Source organism: Bubalus bubalis, chromosome 7, assembly GCF_019923935.1.
Source record: "Bubalus bubalis isolate 160015118507 breed Murrah chromosome 7, NDDB_SH_1, whole genome shotgun sequence".
Lineage (NCBI taxonomy): Eukaryota > Metazoa > Chordata > Mammalia > Artiodactyla > Bovidae > Bubalus > Bubalus bubalis.
Window position 1 is genome coordinate 95,893,954 of NC_059163.1, and position 17,206 is coordinate 95,911,159.

The 17,206-nt window shown below is 39.5% G+C and overlaps 1 protein-coding gene and 1 long non-coding RNA gene across 4 annotated transcripts in view; both read left to right on the top strand.

The window, feature by feature from the left end:
• The window catches only part of LOC123334497, a 42,219-nt gene extending 34,365 nt beyond the window's left edge, over positions 1–7,854 (top strand). Inside the window, exon 3 of the long non-coding RNA XR_006552466.1 lies at positions 6,020–7,854. This is a non-coding gene — a long non-coding RNA (uncharacterized LOC123334497). The remainder of the gene's footprint in view (positions 1–6,019) is intronic.
• A 7,216-nt stretch (positions 7,855–15,070) lies between these two features.
• The window catches only part of CXXC4 (CXXC finger protein 4), a 31,271-nt gene continuing 29,135 nt past the window's right edge, over positions 15,071–17,206 (top strand). For 2 of the 3 annotated variants that reach the window (XM_025290342.3, XM_025290340.3), the window contains exons 1-2: positions 15,934–16,238; positions 16,362–16,437. The gene's annotated coding sequence lies outside the window, so the exon portion shown is untranslated. Of the gene's footprint in view, positions 15,764–15,933; positions 16,239–16,361; positions 16,438–17,206 lie in introns of those variants that run through there. The other variant, XM_044946154.2, reaches the window with a different exon arrangement.

A 17,206-nucleotide genomic window follows, 5' to 3' on the forward strand; every position in this document is an offset into this window, starting at 1 on the left:
CTGCAGACTGTAGCCCAGCAGGCTCCTCCATCCATGGAATTCTCCAAGCAAGAATACTGGAGTGGGTTTCCATGTCCTCCTCCAGGGGATCTACCTGACCCAGGGATCAAACCTGTATCTCTTACATCTGCTGCATTGGGAAGAGGATTCTTTACCAATAGTGCCACCTGGGAAGGCATCACCAACTCAATGGACATGAGTTTGGGTAGACTCCGGGAGTTGGTGATGGACAGGGAGGCCTGGCATGCTGCAGTCCATAGGGTCTCAAAGAGTTGGACACCACTGAGTGACTGAACTGAACTGAAGTGCCACCTGGGAAGCTCCCTGACCCCACCAAAAAAAAATCTCTACTCCTTTTTAATGAAGATATAATACTGAGTCATCAGCTTTCACTCTCTGCTGGCTGCAGGGGATGAATTATAAATTGATAGTAGACTGCAAGAGAGAAGGAGGCAAGGAAAAGGCCAGTCATGAGGGTCTCTAGGTGAGACATGCTGATGGTATGAACCAGAGTGTTAGTGGTTAAGGTGCTAAGATCTGATTCTTGATATATTTTGATAATGGGGCAAATAGGATTGGCTAATGATTAGATGTGGATTGTGAGAGATAAAGAAGAGTCAAGAATGACACTAACATCTCTGACATGAGTAACTACAGTGATGTAATTGCCGTTAATTGAGGGTCAGTTTTGGCGGCGTTATGAAGAAAAGTGTTCAATTTAAAATAATTTCAATGCAATTTTCAGGTTGTTACATGTAACAGTTCAGATAGGAGATCTATATATTGGAGTCTTTAGAATACAGATGTAATTTAAAACCGTGAGATTATATATACTATCAGGTATATAGACAGCTAGTGGGAAGCCATTGCAGAGCACAGGGAGCTCAGCTCGGTGCTCTGTGATAACCTAGAGGAGAGGTATGGGGGGCTGGTGGGAGGGAGGTACTTGAGGGAGGGGACTTATATAATACATACAGCAGAAACTAACACAACATTGTAAAGAAATTACACTCCAGTTTAAGAAAGAACATATTTAAAAAATAAAATCATAATATTGGGTGAGAACTGTAAGGGAGATGAACTTTGGATTACTGCAGTGTTAAGAGGTTAATAATGCAGGAGGTAAACCAGGAATATGGTTTCCTAAAAGCTGTGTGAAGAAAATGCCAAACGCTGCTGATGGGTCAAATAAAAGTAAAGCTGAAAACTTCGGATTTAACAAGGTGCAAGACATTAGAAATCTTGACAAGAGCCTAGTTGGATTGCAGTCAGTTCAGTAGATAAAAAGGATATTGTGACATTGCATATACACCATTCTTTCAAGAAATCTTTCTGTCAAAGGAAAGAATAAACTCCAGGTTGGCAGGGAGAGTGGAATTATATCTACAGATAGATATAGATGGATATCAATGAGTTCTGATAAGGAGATGAGTGTATGGACATACACAAAGGTTAGAATCTACGGACCGCTCTTCATCTTAATGGAAGTGTGGGGACCTTCATCAAGAGATGACCTAACTGCATAGTTATCCATGTAACCATAGAGTTTTTTATTTTTTCTTAATGGCCAAAAGTCCTTCCTACTAATTTATTGGCTTCTGTAAGGGGTAAACTCAAATACATAGCAGGCACCTCTAGTTTCTGTTTCTCCACATAAAATAAATGATAATTTCCCATAAATAATCAAATAACCAAAGTTTTGGCACATATATCGGCAGAAGTCGATCATGAGGTTGTACTCCGAGCAGTAATAGTAATGGAAGCATGCCATCTCTTCCCAAACCAATTAGTGGTGAAAATAAAACTGCTCTGACTACAACCCTAGGATTGCCCCTGGCAGCTTCTTTCAAGGCTTTCTGGACCTTTCAGCATCATTATTTCTGTGGACCACTCAGCAGTTTAGGAATACCCTTCCTTTTGGGAATTCCTGTCACTATCTCCCTTTCTGATATCTCTTTCTGAGTCACCTTCCTTGTCTTCTGAAGCTCATCTGTCCCTTAAATAGACTGTAGGCATCCCTAAAATTTTCTACTAGATCTCATTCCTATTTTATTCTGTGACAGGGATCTGAATCTTAAATGCCCTCAAGGGACAGAATGTGTCTCCTTCCTCCAAATCATCTTCTCCAACATACATCAGAGGGACTTCTTCAAAACCCAAAAAACTGATAGTAAACATCCCATATTCAAAACACCGAATGACCTCTTTTTACTACTAAGCAGTCTTTTTTTACTTAGCATAAGGTTGAACATTGTGTGCAAATTTGACTCTTTTTCTTCTTGGGTCTCATTTTCCATCACTTTTTGTCTTCTTAGGGAACCCTTAGCTGGAGCCACATTTATTAACACATCAATTGTGAGTTCTGATATATACTTGTGTTCCTTTGCTTCCCAATATTCTTTCTCCTCTTCTTCTAGTCAGTCCAGTTCAAAGAAGCCTTCTTTTGTGAGGTCTTTCTGAGAAGCATCTCAATCTTCAAATTGCCCAGTCTTCCCTGTTTGCTGTCATGACACGGTGTGTATGCGTGTTAGTAACTCAGTAGTGTCTGACTCTCTGCGACCCAGAGTATGGACTGTAGCCCACCAGGCTCCTCTGTCCATGGGATTTTTTTCAGGCAAGAATACTGGAGTGGGTTGCCATGCCCTCCTCCAGGGAATCTTCCTGACCCAGAGATTGAACCCACATCTCCTGTGTCCCCTGTGTTAGCAGGTGGATTCTTTACCAGCTTAGCCACTGGGACACTTTGTTTAACATACTTCCAATATAGATATTTTCATAGTCTGTTTTTGTGTTACACTTTACCTATTCATTTAAATTCTTCTTGTTAAAAAAGAAGTGAGATAATTGTCATTAAATCTGTGTGTGTATGTATGTGTATGTGTGTGTTTTCCCTGTCTGAGTACTCTCTATTAGATTATTAACTTCTCCAGGGCAGTTTTTTATTCTCTCAGTACTTCATACTGTGCTATGAATATATCTGGTGTTAAAGAAATGTTTACTCAATTAAAATATGACAGGGAATAATTGAGGCTAGAAAGGAAAAGTGAATGGCCATCAGCTCAATAAGGACATGCCGCTAGAATGTGAGTTCCAGAAAAATAGGAATTTAAAACTGCTTTGTCTTTTGGGAGTGCTGTTAAAATTCATTGAATAAAAAAGACTAATATAGGAGATTTTACACTTTTATTTCAACACTTAACCTTGAACAACATACAAGAGTTATATGAAAGGTAGGGTTTGCTACAGCCCAAATCAAATGCACTTTTCAGAAATGGTGACTATTTTCTAAAGTTTTTACAGTCAACCTTAAAAAAATCTGAATATATGTAAAGGAGAAAAATGTTTTCCCAAGCACAATATTACAATAAAATAGTCATTCTTCTTTTCATCAAACTTTTAGGTTTAAAGAATGCTCCTTAATTCTATTCAATTTTTATATCAATCACTCTTGTGCTGAATATTTTTAGATGAATATGGCACTTTTGCATGGATCCATAAATAAACAAAACGTGCACAGCTTTGTTTATGTTAGGAACCTTCTGCTAAGTGTTGCTTCTATTTATTTACTTTTAAATTATGCCAGATTTTTGCAAATTTGAGTCAGTCTGGGGATCAACTTGAAATTTTAAAGACTGGCTATTTACTTTGTTTCTCATACCTCGCAAATATATTAAAGTAATAGTTTTAAGGGCCAGCAGAAGTTACAAGAGGAAATTATTCATGATGGACTTAGTTATGGAAATAGACACGATATACCATTTCTCAATTTATTTTAACTTCCTCATTCTCTTTGCTTTCTCCTCTTATCCAGAGATTTTAGCCCCATCCCTTATCTTAAGCTCAAATATTGCCTAATTTGCATGTCTAAATGCTAAGTCATTTCAGTTGTGTTTGACTCTTTGTGACCCCATGGACTGTAGCCCTCCAGGCTCCTCTGTCCATGGGATTCTCCAGGAAAGAATACTGGAGTGAGTTGCCATTTCCTCTTCCAGGGTATCTTCCTGACCCATTGAAACTGCATCTCCTACAGCTCCTGCTTTGCAGGCTTATTTTTTACTGCTGAGCCAGCTGGGAAGCCCACCTGATTTGTGTTCAGTTCAGTTCAGTTCAGTCACTCAGTCGTGTCCGACTCTTTGCGACCCCATGAATTGCAGCACGCCAGGCCTCCCTGTCCATCAGCAACTCCCGGAGTTCACTGAAAACTCATGTCCATCGAATTAGTGATGCCATCCAGCCATCGCATCCTCTGTTGTCCCCTTCTCCTCCTGCCCCCAATCCCTCCCAGCATCAGAGTCTTTTCCAATGAGTCAACTCTTCGCATGAGGTGGCCAAAGTACTGGAGTTTCAGCTTTAGCATCATTCCTTCCAAAGAAATCCCAGGGCTGATCTCCTTCAGAATGGACTGGTTGGATCTCCTTGCAGTCCAAGGGACTCTCAAGAGTCTTCTCCAACACCACAGTTCAAAAGCATCAATTCTTGGGCGCTCAGCCTTCTTTCACTGTCCAACTCTCACATCCATACATGACCACAGGAAAAACCATAGCCTTGACTAGACGAACCTTTGCTGGCAAAGTAATGTCTCTGCTTTTGAATATGCTATCTAGGTTGGTCATAACTTTACTTCCAAGGAGTAAGCGTCTTTTAATTTCCTGGCTGCAGTCACCATCTGCAGTGATTTTGGAGCCCAAAACAATAAAATCTGACACTGTTTCCACTGTTTCCCCATCTATTTCCCATGAAGTGATGGGACCGGATGCCATGATCTTCATTTTCTGAATGTTGAGCTTTAAGCCAACTTTTTCACTCTCCTCTTTCACTTTCATCAACAGGCTTTTTCGTTCCTCTTCCCTTTCTGCCATAAGGGTGGTGTCATCTGCATATTTGAGGTGATTGATATTTCTCCCGGCAATCTTGATTCCAGCTTGTGCTTCTTCCAGTCCAGTGTTTCTCATGATGTACTCTGCATATAAGTTCAATAAGCAGGGTGACAATATACAGCCTTGACGTACTCCTTTTCCTACTTGGAACCAGTCTGTTGTTCCATGTCCAGTTCTAACTGTTGCTTTCTGACCTGCATACAAATTTCTCAAGAGGCAGATCATCTTGAGAAGAACCTGAAGGAGTCTATTAAGGATATGTTAATAAATCAAAGCTTTACCCAAAAAGCCATGTTGCTAAAAACAAGCTCTACTTATAGACATTCATAGCTGAAATTATAATTCACTAATTCACTCATCATAAAGAGCTGGTGTCCATGAACTGACTTCTTATCATGTGTAATTTGGCATGATTCATGAGATTTAGAGCTGGTTAGCTTTTCTTAGTGGAGAAGGAAATGTCAACCCACTCTAGTAGTCTTGCCTGGAGAATCCCATGGATGGAGGAGCTTTTCTTAGAGAGCAGAAATGAGGTGATGGAGTTGTGTAGGGTAACAATAAACACTGATACTGGTCTCACCAACATTCATCTAATCCTCCTACTTCCTTCTTCCTCTTTCGTAACTGAACTACAATTATGTTCAGGTATTTCCTATCCTTCACACTGGCATGTGCTTCAGGATGATCTCATCTCTAGCTTTATAGATTATTGTTATTATTTAGTCACTAAGTTGTGTCTGACTTTTTGAAGCCCTGTGGACTGTAGCCTGCCAGGGCCCTCTGTCCATGGGATTTCCCAGATAAGAATACTGGAGTTGGTTGCCATTTCCTTCTCCAGGGGATCTTCCTGACCCCGAGATCAAACCTGCATCTCCTGCATTAGCAGGTGAATTCTTTACCACTGAGCCACCTGGGAAGTCCAGCTCTATTACCTACAAAACAAGTCAATCTCACTCTCTTTGAGAGTGGTTGATTTAAGCATGGGCATATGGCCTAATTTTGGCTAATGAGATCTTAGTGGAAGTCAACCTTAGTGTTTCTAGGAAATTTCATCACTAGAGATAGACACACAAAAAGACAGTCATTTTCTTTCCTTGATTGCTTTCTGTGCCTGGGTATGCTGACTGGACCTGCTGTAACAGTACCTGTGAGGGAAGGCTGCCTGAGGGAAGAGCCAAGAGGATGGGAATGGCGGAGTGAAAGAGTGGGAAGAACCTACACCACCCATGACACATCGAAGCCTCAGACTGTTCCTGCCTGGAGCCTGCCCAACCTGGGACCACCTCATTCAAGCCAGTTTTGAGCCGTTTTCTATTACCTGCAGTCGGTAGAAATCTGACAACTTTCCTTCTCTTTGTGGTTAAAGAAGAAAATTATGTTTTATATGTGAAAAAGACACAGATACCCAGATTCCTTTTGGAAGTACATTAGTGGCCATAACATAACTGGAGATTAGCTTTCAATGGACATTGTTCAAGTTTTGGACACTTGAACTTTGGTAAGGAAAGAAGTGTAATCAATTACTGCAGCCATTGGGTAACAGAATTATTTCGTTTTCCCTAATGTAAGGTAGCCAACATTACAGGAATAGAATAGCTTTAAAAATAGAAACACTCAAAAGGAAATGCCATCAAATCATCATGCATTTTAAAAGAGCTAAGTTACAAATAGATTTAAAAAAAAAACAATTGCTCTTCCTAGCAGTTCAACCATTGCAAAGTGTTAACAGCTAGCAGAAAGACACTAGGGTGTGAACAGTGGCCTCCTCTTATAAAAAGCAGGTTTTCCCAAAGAAAGAAATATAACATTATTATGACTATCCAACATACATGACTGTTTGAGTCATTTTGTTAATTTTCAATTAAATACAGCTCCTGTTTTCTGTTGCAATGAGTTAACACAATTAAAATTTTCATATTATTTTCATCCTATTTGTAAAATAGTTTATATTAGAATGTGTTTTAGGATGAAAATAGGTCCACAAAAACGGGGTAAGGATAAACTTGAATATGATTTCAAGTTTAGTCTAGATATAGTGTTATAGGATATAATTTCAAAGATCAGATGCCAGATTTTAATGCTAATTAAAGTGGCTATGACATTCACTGCTCTATTTAATTGACTTATAGCTGGGATACTGACCAGGCCATTTCTGCTCCCTAGAATGCCTTTATGCAAATGAGACCAGGACATGGCTTGGCAAGCAGAGCAATGGGCTGGATTCCAGTCCCTACTTGTCCATTTGGCCAGGCATTGTTGTGTGGTGAACAGCCAGCACAAACGTACTCGGGGGCCCTGGGTTGCAAATTCCAATGTTTAGGCGGACAAGTGTTAGATAATAAGGAGTGCAGAGAATGGGCAGACTAGAGACCCCATTTCTAATCATAGCTCCAGCTACTGTTTACAGGAGGGAAAGCAGACACAGTGTTTTCAGACCTCCCAAGTTTTGAAAGAGGCTGGAAGTCTAATTCAGTTTATTTAACACCATGGACCCAAGCAACATGTGTGTGAGGCCCAAATTGAAATTATGGACTAGATGCTTGTGACTCTGATTTGAGCGCATCACCACAGCTGCTTACTCAGATTCCATGGTTATTCTGATGCTGTTGGACTTGGGAATGTGTGCGCTCTTGGAGGTGATGGTGCAAGTGAGAGATGTGGGACAGAGGTGATTTGTCATCCAAGGTAAGATTCAGGTAGGAGAGGTCATAGATATAGATATGAAGGGTGGGGGGGAAAGGTAATAAATGTGATATTAACTCTGAAGAAGAAAGGAGTGTATAAGATTAAGTACTACATGGGGAGGGGGAAGTTGTGATTTTCAGGTAGTTTGCTTTTTATAGTACTGTCCTACTAAATAGCTCCAACACGTTGCTAACATTAATTAAACCTCACAAACCCTTGAGATACGTAATTACTATAATTAAACTGATATTCCAGATCAGTAAAATGAGACTTAGAATGCCCAAGGTCATAGTGAGATTGTGTGGCCCAGTTTGGCAGACAAACTGCATATTCTTATAATGTATTACTTTCCTGGAAAGGACTTTTCTAGCTCTCTCTTTCAATCTCTCTCTCTCTCTCTCCCTGTTTAGGTTAAGAAGATATAATGATAAGATAAATAAATTTGATCACTGAGAAGTTAAACCTGCAAGTTGATTAGGGAAGCTTAAAGACAATATAAAAAAAAAAGCCTAGATGAATGAACAATTCATAGTTCTAAACATTTATAATATGCAAATTCCAATTAATTGCATTTGTTTAAAATATTTCCATTTAAATTGCTGGTTTAGCTAAATGCATCAATAAATCAAGACATCAGGGCATGTAAAGCTTTCTTTAGTTTAGAAAAGACTGTCATTAGTTTGGAAAAAGAATACAACAGACAGACAGAAGGAACTCTTCTTGTTGCTATAACTACAGCATAACAAAGGTCAGCACTGGGGAAAATAAAAAACAATACAAAACAACAAACCTTCCTGGATTGAACATTAATAACTCAGGGATATTATCCTGAATATTTCCTCCCAACAGAGAAAGATAATAATCCCTTATGTTGAGAATAGTTAAATGAAGATAAACCAGACAATGGAAACCTACATTTTAAAAAAACCAAGCATAAAAAAATTGGTTTTGATTTGAAATCTTGAGAGCAATGTCAGAAACTTGTGCTTTTGCAAATAGGGTCATTCAGGTTACACTGGAAGTCAAAAATCTCAGGTTCAGGAGAAAAAAATAAAAATCACATTTTATGAAAAATCTTTCTTGTATTTAAAATGGCAAATCAAAAAAATTCCATTAACATTATTTAATAGAGAATAGTTTACAATAAATTTAATTTCCAAGTTGTTCGACAGAGCTAAAAAAGTATGATTTTTATAAGCCTCATTTTATGTCTCTAGAAAGTTAATTTTAGAAAGAACTTCATTATTAAAATTCTTTGAGTTTTTTGTTTGTTTTGAATAACTGGGCAAGTCCTATCTGTTAATTTGAAGATTCAGAAGCCTATTTATAAGATGCCTAGTTTCTGCATATGAATTCAGTTTCTACCTTTGAGCTCAGGAGAAGAGTGATTACCTGAGTTACTGGGTTTGGGATTTTTCCTGAGAGTAGGAGAGGGACTGAGAGAGGAGATTCTGTCACTTGCTTTCCAGCTTTCTGTAAATCCCTGTCAGATAACACTTGCGTGCAGAGAGAATACCTGAAAGCACATGGAATGCCGCTGCCCTGTTCTGGACCGCGCTCTGGGAAGCAAGGACACCGCGGCAGCGCTTGTTGCCGCAGCTATAGGAAGTGTTCTCTGGTCAACTCATAACGGCCAATTTCATCAGGTTCCTAAATTATCGGAAACAATCATCTCTTATCCACTTTAAGAGATACTAATAAATTTCAAGAAAGCATACAGATGGCTCCATGCCTAAGACAAATATTCCCAGGAGAAAGGTCAGTGAAGGGTGCCTGGATACTGCCAGGCAGAGGAAAGAGAGAACCCCGCAAGAAGGAAGTTGGGGCTCAAATTGCAAATTTGTGTTTATATCTTTGAGTGTCTGGAAGCTACTCACTGTGACTTGTTTTTTGTCTTTTTTAAACCAAAATTGACCTACTATTTCGTGTGAAAAAAATCTGGAATGTTATTGCTTGGGTTTTCTAATACTCCAGTGGACAAAACATACCAAATATTTATGGAAAAATACAAGGAATCTCATATATTACAAAGATCAAGCCAAATTAAGGAGTCTTATGGAAGAAATGTTCTTCTAGAGATTTTCATTTTTAGCCTATTGTTATTTCATCTGTGTGGGTTTCTGCATTTGGGGACAACTCCTATTATCCTGCTATGCAGTATCAACCCCGTGGACTATACAGTCCATGGAATTCTCCAGGCCAGAATCCTGGAGTGGGTAGCTGTTCCCTTCTCCAAGGGATCTTCTGAACCCAGGGATTGAACCCAGGTCTCCTGCATTGCAGGCGGATTCTTTACCAGTTGAGCCACCAGGGAAGCCCAATAGTTTTATAGAAATGAGAATTTATATAATGAGAAGGAGTGAAAAAATAAGAAATGGCCTAGACCAAATTAAGTTTTGCAAAGAACAATTCTAAAAATTAACGCCCAAGTTAGTGTTTGGTACAGACTGTCCAAATTGTATGTAAAAATATGTGAATGTGTGTCCTGATTAACAGAGTTGATTAGAATATGCTGCTAATGAGGCCAAGGTAATGGGTTTAACCCTGTGAACCCATTATTTTCATTATCCTCAACAGTCACAGATTTTATCCCTAACAGTGGTCAGCCATTCCATAAATGCATCCTGTTAGTCATTAGGAGGGCAGGGCAACAGAGTATAGATAGCTTAAGACAAATTTATTATTGCTAGAAAACAGCTCAAAGTACATGACCTGTGGTTGGCAGGTTAAGAGTGCCAGCTACGAATATGAAGGTCAACACTATGATAATGATGTATAGATATTTAATTAAAAGTGAAAGAAAATAACAAGTGTGCAGAATATTGATTTTAAGGATTAATTTCATCAAATTCCCCTTTGTTGAGTCACCAAGAAAATCTCAGAAAATTTTAGTTCATTTAAGAGATTTAAAAGCATTATTTTATTATAATAGTTCATTATAAGTAAAATATATCATATAAATAATAATAACTTCATCTTAGTTTATGGTTTTTTATCAAAGAGTTTGTATGATCATGGTAAGGTGATGAACATTTTCTGGGAGAAGTGGATCTGCTAGAGTAGGCAGTTCTTGCCAGGTGTAACATGAGATGAGATTCAAAACATGGGACAAATTAAAGAAGGGTTTTGGATGCCAGTTTATTAATTTTGCATTTTCATCCTACAGACCACGGGGGAACTTACTTCCACATATTTTGTATGCTACTTTCTTCAGTGTGCTTGGCACAGAATGTAAGAACCTTCTGTGGGCCAGGTGATGTATGAGGTGGACACAAAACTGATTGTGACATCAGACACAATCACTGATGTCAAGGATCTCCATTTCTGGCAAAGAAGACGGGTCGATAAAAATCCGAGGTAGCTATAGTCAGAGAAGAATTAAAGACATTATTCCCTATTGTTTTATTGGCCTAGTCCTCCTGTGAACGTGGCAGTTATTGTATTATTATTTGCAGTATTAATTACTATGGAAAGAGGCAGCCCTCAGAGACTGTATGAACAGGAATTGGGAAGCTGGGTTCTAAGATGGGTGAGAGAGTTTCAAGCACTTTACCTAACCTGAACACTGAGTAGATTTTGTGACTAACAGGGAACACATTATTGGTGGAGGGATTAAAGCTTACCTCTGGGTTTTGAAAATATCAGTAGACAAGCTGCTAATGCCTAAGATTTATCTCCAAGTCAGTTTATTTTAGATTTATGGCATTTCCTCTGCTTGTGTTACTTCTGTTTCTTTATTCTTTAGTAAATTTTTGTTTGACTATTTTATCCATAGCTTGGCTGTCCTACAGGTATTTAAGAAAACATAGTTTGTTCATAGTTGCCAAACTTTTCCCAAAATCATTAAGACTGCTTTTAATGATAATCTCTAAGGATGGTAATCAGCAAAAAATGCTCGCAAGGGAACTGAACTCTCATGGTCGATTGAGGGTTGTGTGGGCCAACTTAACCTCTCTGATGGGTTATTCTCCTTCCAGTGTTACTCTTCTGGGAAACTGCCAGCTGTCCACCAAACTGTTTTTCTACTCCACAGTAATAGAGTTGCATCTAGGAAGTGACTGTCCAGCCCATCTCTGCAGCTAGCTGCGGCATGTGACTGGTTCTTGACAATTGTCAATGAGCCATGGTGCTGTGGGTTACTTCAAGATGAAATGCTTAAGAAGGGATCATGCCCCATTCTTGGCCTTCTGCTCATTAGATGTAGTTGATTCGTAGTCTGTCAGGGATGACAAGGTCCTGTGATGGAAGGAAACTAGATCCATGAATCAGTCATAGAGGAGAGCCATCCTCTGATCTGCAATTCCCACCCTGGATTGTGACTTAAACAACAAATATACATCTATGGCTTTTGGATTGAAACATTTTGAAATCTATTTGTTACAACAGATTACCTTTTTAGAGATTCTGGATAATGATGACAATATTGACCATGATGAAAGCAGCCATGCTTTAAATATATTTCATAGTACAGCACAAAATTTCTGCAGAGTACAGGACACATTTTCAGGTGATACGCAAGTTAATTTTTTCCCATGAAGATATCAGTGAAACACCCAAACTTCTACTGCAGATCACAAAACATACAAAGCAGAGTAAAGGCACAAACCACTTCCAAAAAACTGGAAGCTGTAGCAGACATTTTGCAGAGAAGGAACCTTAAGTTTTAGTACTTTATAGAAATGTGAATTCCAAAGAAAAGTTAATAGAGGACTAAGTGTTCTCAACAATTTACCTAAAAACTCTGACACATTATTCTGAAGAATACAAAAAAGAATGTGGAGTAATATGAGAAATGGCAGGTACGCAAGTGCTAAAACTAGCGTATATAAACAATAAAGAATATAAGATATTCTAGACCAGAAGAGAAATGTTGCCCTTTATCACATTTGGCTAAAGTCGCTCAGTCATGTCTGACTCTTTGCGACCCCATGGACTATATATTCCATGGAAATCTCCAGGCCAGAATACTGGAGTGGGTAGCCTTTCCCTTCCAGGGGATATTTCCAACCCAGGGATCAAACCCAGATCCCACATTGCAGGTGGACATTTGGCTAAGGATGTCATCAATTCCCTCAATGCTTCCTGATGGCTGCTCAGCCGTAAAGAATCAGCCTGCAATACAGGAGACGCAGGTTCTATCCCCGGATCAGGAAGATCCCCTGAAGGAGAGCATGGCAAGCCATTCCAGTTCTCTTGCCTGGAGAATCCCACAGAAAGAGGAGCCTGGTAGACTATAGTCCTTGGGGTCACAAGGAGTCAGACTTGACTGAAGCGACTGAGCACACACATGCATGTAATCAATTCCCTAGCAGGAAGGAAATGGATGTTGTATCAGAGCTAGGAGATATACTGTTTAAAATATATTCTGTATGTCATATAAATGAGGGGCTTGTGATCATAATTAAAGCTAAGGTTCTAGGATGCAGAGAGGGCTATTGGTTAATTAATTGTTAATAGTGAGACTAGCGGAGAAGGCAATGGCACCCCACTCCAGTACTCTTGCCTGGAAAATCCATGGACAGAGGAGTCTGGTAGGCTGTAGTCCGTGGGGTCGCTAAGAGTTGAGAACGACTGAGCGACTTCACTTTCACTTTTCACTTTCATGCATTGGAGAAGGAAATGGCAACCCACTCCAGTGTTCTTGCCTGGAGAATCCCAGGGACGGGGGAGCCTGGTGGGCTGTCGTCTATGGGATCGCACAGAGTCGGACACGACTGAAGTGACTTAGCAGCAGAGTGGAGGTTATAAGCACAAAACTTTGGAGATTCAGGATTGGGTACCAATTTCAGCCTTGTTGTTGTTGTTCAGTCACTAAGTTGTGTCCAACTCTCTGTGACTGCATGGACATACTAACCTTTTGACCTGAGTTATCTGATATCTACAGGCTTATTATTTCCACTGAAAATAATAATAACTACCTCAGGGTTATTTCAAGGACAAAGTAAACTGCAAATTACTCCCTACAGTGTCTGACACAGATGGGTCATTAATAGTCACTTGTATTAATGATAAAGGCTAAGCGTTCTGAGTTTTCCCATTATAATCTAGAAAGTAAAATTCTTTGGAATTTAGAGCTTATTTTCTCTCATTTGTTTTCATTTTGAAAGAGAGCTTGAGGCATTCTGAAAAGGAAAGCAAGTTTGGCATAAGAAAGCATGATATCTTTATTTGATTTTTGTATTTTTAATTTTAATAATGTGTTGGTTTCTGCCATACAACAATGGAATCAGTCATAATTATACATATATCCCCTGTCTCTGGAGCCTCCCTCCCACCCCGCATCTCTCCAGGTCATCACAGAGCACCAGACTGGGCTCCCTGTACTATACAGCAACTTCTCACCACCTATCCATCTTAAACACATGACACTGTATATATATATTGATGCTACTTTCTCCATTCATCCCACTCTCCCACCATGTCCAAAAGTCCATTCTTTGTGTCTTGTCTCCATTCCTTCCCTGCAAATAGGTTCATCAACACCATTGTTCCAGATTCCATATACATGCAAATATAGGATGTTAGTGCATATATATGGAATCTTTGATTTTAAAAATCGTTTATTTACAAATTTCAAAACATCGATATTTTAAATATTTTGAAAAGATGTCTGAGAATCTATCATTTTTCCAGTATAATGAGTATAGGTACTCATTAAAAAGTGCCTACATTTTGCTGATACACTTACCATGATGTTCAGTTCAAAAAAAAAATCAAATGCAAAATTCTCTTCTTTGCTTTCACAAAGCATCAATAAAAGTATAAAAATGTCAATTAACTTGAATAATAATTACTAATAACCGTCTAGTTATTTTGTCTATAAATACCAAGTCACTGGTTTGATTGATTTTATAGCCAAATTTATTCTATCTTTTTAAATTACAAAACATACTTGTTAATGAGTCAGAAAACAAGCTGCCCCCATTTCAGTAGTTGTCCACTCTTGGTACAGCACCTTCATTTATGTACACCACAGTTGGTAACAACTTATCAATAATCAGTCTTCCAGAGTTGGCAGAATCTTTATATGGTCAAGGTCAATCTTGAAAATTCAAACACAAAGTGCTTTAAAATATCTTTTCAGCATTTTGTTATTGTAAAAGAAACAGCTCATTATCATACTTTTCGTCTTTCTCTGAAACTATATTATTGTATTCTAGAGTACAGTTTTAATTTTAAAAGAGAACTTTATAAGATCAATTTAAATAATCTGAACTTTTTTCTTTCCTACTTTTGTACCTTGTTATCAACCATTTTTCTTTAAAACTATCCAAAAGATTCATATTTTATATGTTTCATATAAATATGAACATACTTCAGTAGTGCGATAGCATGTAGCCAGGAATATCTCATGTGCTTTAAGGCAGCAGTGAAGAAGTTAATTCATAGCTGCATTTATGAGTGAGTTTTATTTATTTTTGACCTGTGGTAAAAAGATTTATCTTTCAATTACTATTTTCCCCAAGTGTCAAGAAGTCATACTAGATTAATGTAGCTATAAAAGTAGTTTTTGTTTAAGTAAAGTTTGGAATTAAAAATAGGATAAGTTACAAATCAGATTTAATCATTGGAACAGTCAGATGGAACAGTAAAAGAATGTGGGGGATGAGGAGAGAGAAAGAGATTGATTTTGAGCTCGGTCAAGCTCACTCTGTTTTTTTTTAAACATTCTGGCATACTAATATTTAGAAGAGCTGGACAACCAGAACACCGATCCATTTTCCCTTAAAGATTTAAATGATCATGATTTTTAAAGTCTTCTTGGGTACATCAGTAGTATTATTTAAAAGCCATGCGGCAGAGTGTGAAATAAGAGTATTTTTCAAACAAACACGACCTTTTCTGTTTCTTGTACTGCTTTCTCTACCCAGCCAGAAAACCCAGACAAGTTTATTTACACACACACCCGCACATGCACACGCACACACACACACACCCCCACACACACGCAGAGTGAGAGAGAGAGAGTGGCGGAAACGCCCTCTTTCCATCCCTTCCAAACAATTATCTCCGAGAGTAAAAGAAAATAATCAACAGCCCTCTGTGCTGGGCGGCTGAGCCGGAGAGCCAGGCGCGAGGAGGAAGGGCGAGCAGCAGGCGAGCCGGGAAACGTGGCTCCTCCGGCGAGGAGAGGATTTGTGAAGGGGAGCGCCGGCCCGCGTGCGCCTCTTGTTCCCCGTGTAATTTGCAGCCAATCATCAGTAGGTGTCCGCGTCCCTGCGTCCTCCTCACCTCGGCGCCGACCACCCCCGCCCCCGCCTCCGCCCCCAGCCTCCCACCTCCTCCTTCGCCTTTCTCTCCCGCTCCCCTCCCCCAGCAGCCGCACACAGGCACACACACAAACAGAGAGAGAGAAGGGGGGGGAGACGGAGAGAGGAGAGAGAAGAGACTGAGAGGAGAGAGAGAGAGAGAGAGGGGAGAGAGAGGGGGAGAGAGAGGGAGAGAGAGGAGAGACTCCCCGGCTCCCTCCCTCCCTCGCACACAGCGACTGGAGACGGACGGAGAGCAACGCGCTGGGAGAGGAGAGACCACCGAGAACAGCCCCGCGCTCTCACACATACACTCACACTCGGCTCTTTCCTCCTCCCCCCCACCTCCTCCTCCTTCCACCCCCACCACTAACACCATCTCCTCCTCCTTCTCTCTTCAACAAGAAAAAAAAAAAGCCATTTACAGGTATATATTTTTTTTGATCCGCATATTTATTTATCCCCCCCTCCCCAACAGTTTGTTTACAAGTATTAAAGTTGTAATTGGGAGCTGCCAAGACACATCTGGATTTGTGTTTCTTTGTGTTAGGGGGTGATGTGCAACTAATTAAAGGCAGACTGGCAGCGTCTGCAAATTCTAAGGCTCCCCAAATAAAAAGAGACTGGTAAGTGATTGTTCTTTCTCTTTCTCTGGCTTTTTGCTCTTAAATGTTTGCTGTCCGTTGGGATTGTAAAAGTAGATTATTAATGCTGGACTCCAGCGATGAAAGGCGTCGCTATATTAATTTATTAATTAATCTGCACCCGCCCCTCCTCCTGAATGTTAAATATGACCTTTGATCTCTGTGTCTCTGGTAGACCAGACATACAATATTAGGCATGTACAGTCACATTGTTTAAAGGCAAAACAGGATCATGAAGTATGATGTCTAATTTAGCTTTGGAATATGACTATAGTTATTTGTGTGTGTTTTATTTTGTTTTTTAAAGAAAATCCAAACAATAGCTGTGGCTTAGGTACCTTTTTCATGCTCCAGAGATGCATTGATTAAACAATAATGACCTGGATACTGGGCACAATCATTTTCTACAGTTTCTGGTGGCATTAAACCTTGAGGGAGGAAGGGGGGGGGTGATGGTAATAAGGAAAGCTTCTGTTTGGAGACACCACTCTAATACTCCGAAAAAGGGACATTAAATGATTTCTTTATTTGGAACAAGGTCAAAAGACTAAAATGTTGAAATTTTTCCCTCCACTCAATGCGCTGGTAGCTAATGCATGGTTGGCATAACTAGTTTTTACTGAGTAGCAGTTATTATGGTCTTGCAGTTACAATGTGATTCGCAGAAACTGAAGCTATATGCATATTCTTGCTGTGTCTTCCCCCATCACCTTCCCAGCATCAAGAATATTTAGCCAGGAGCATTTTGGGG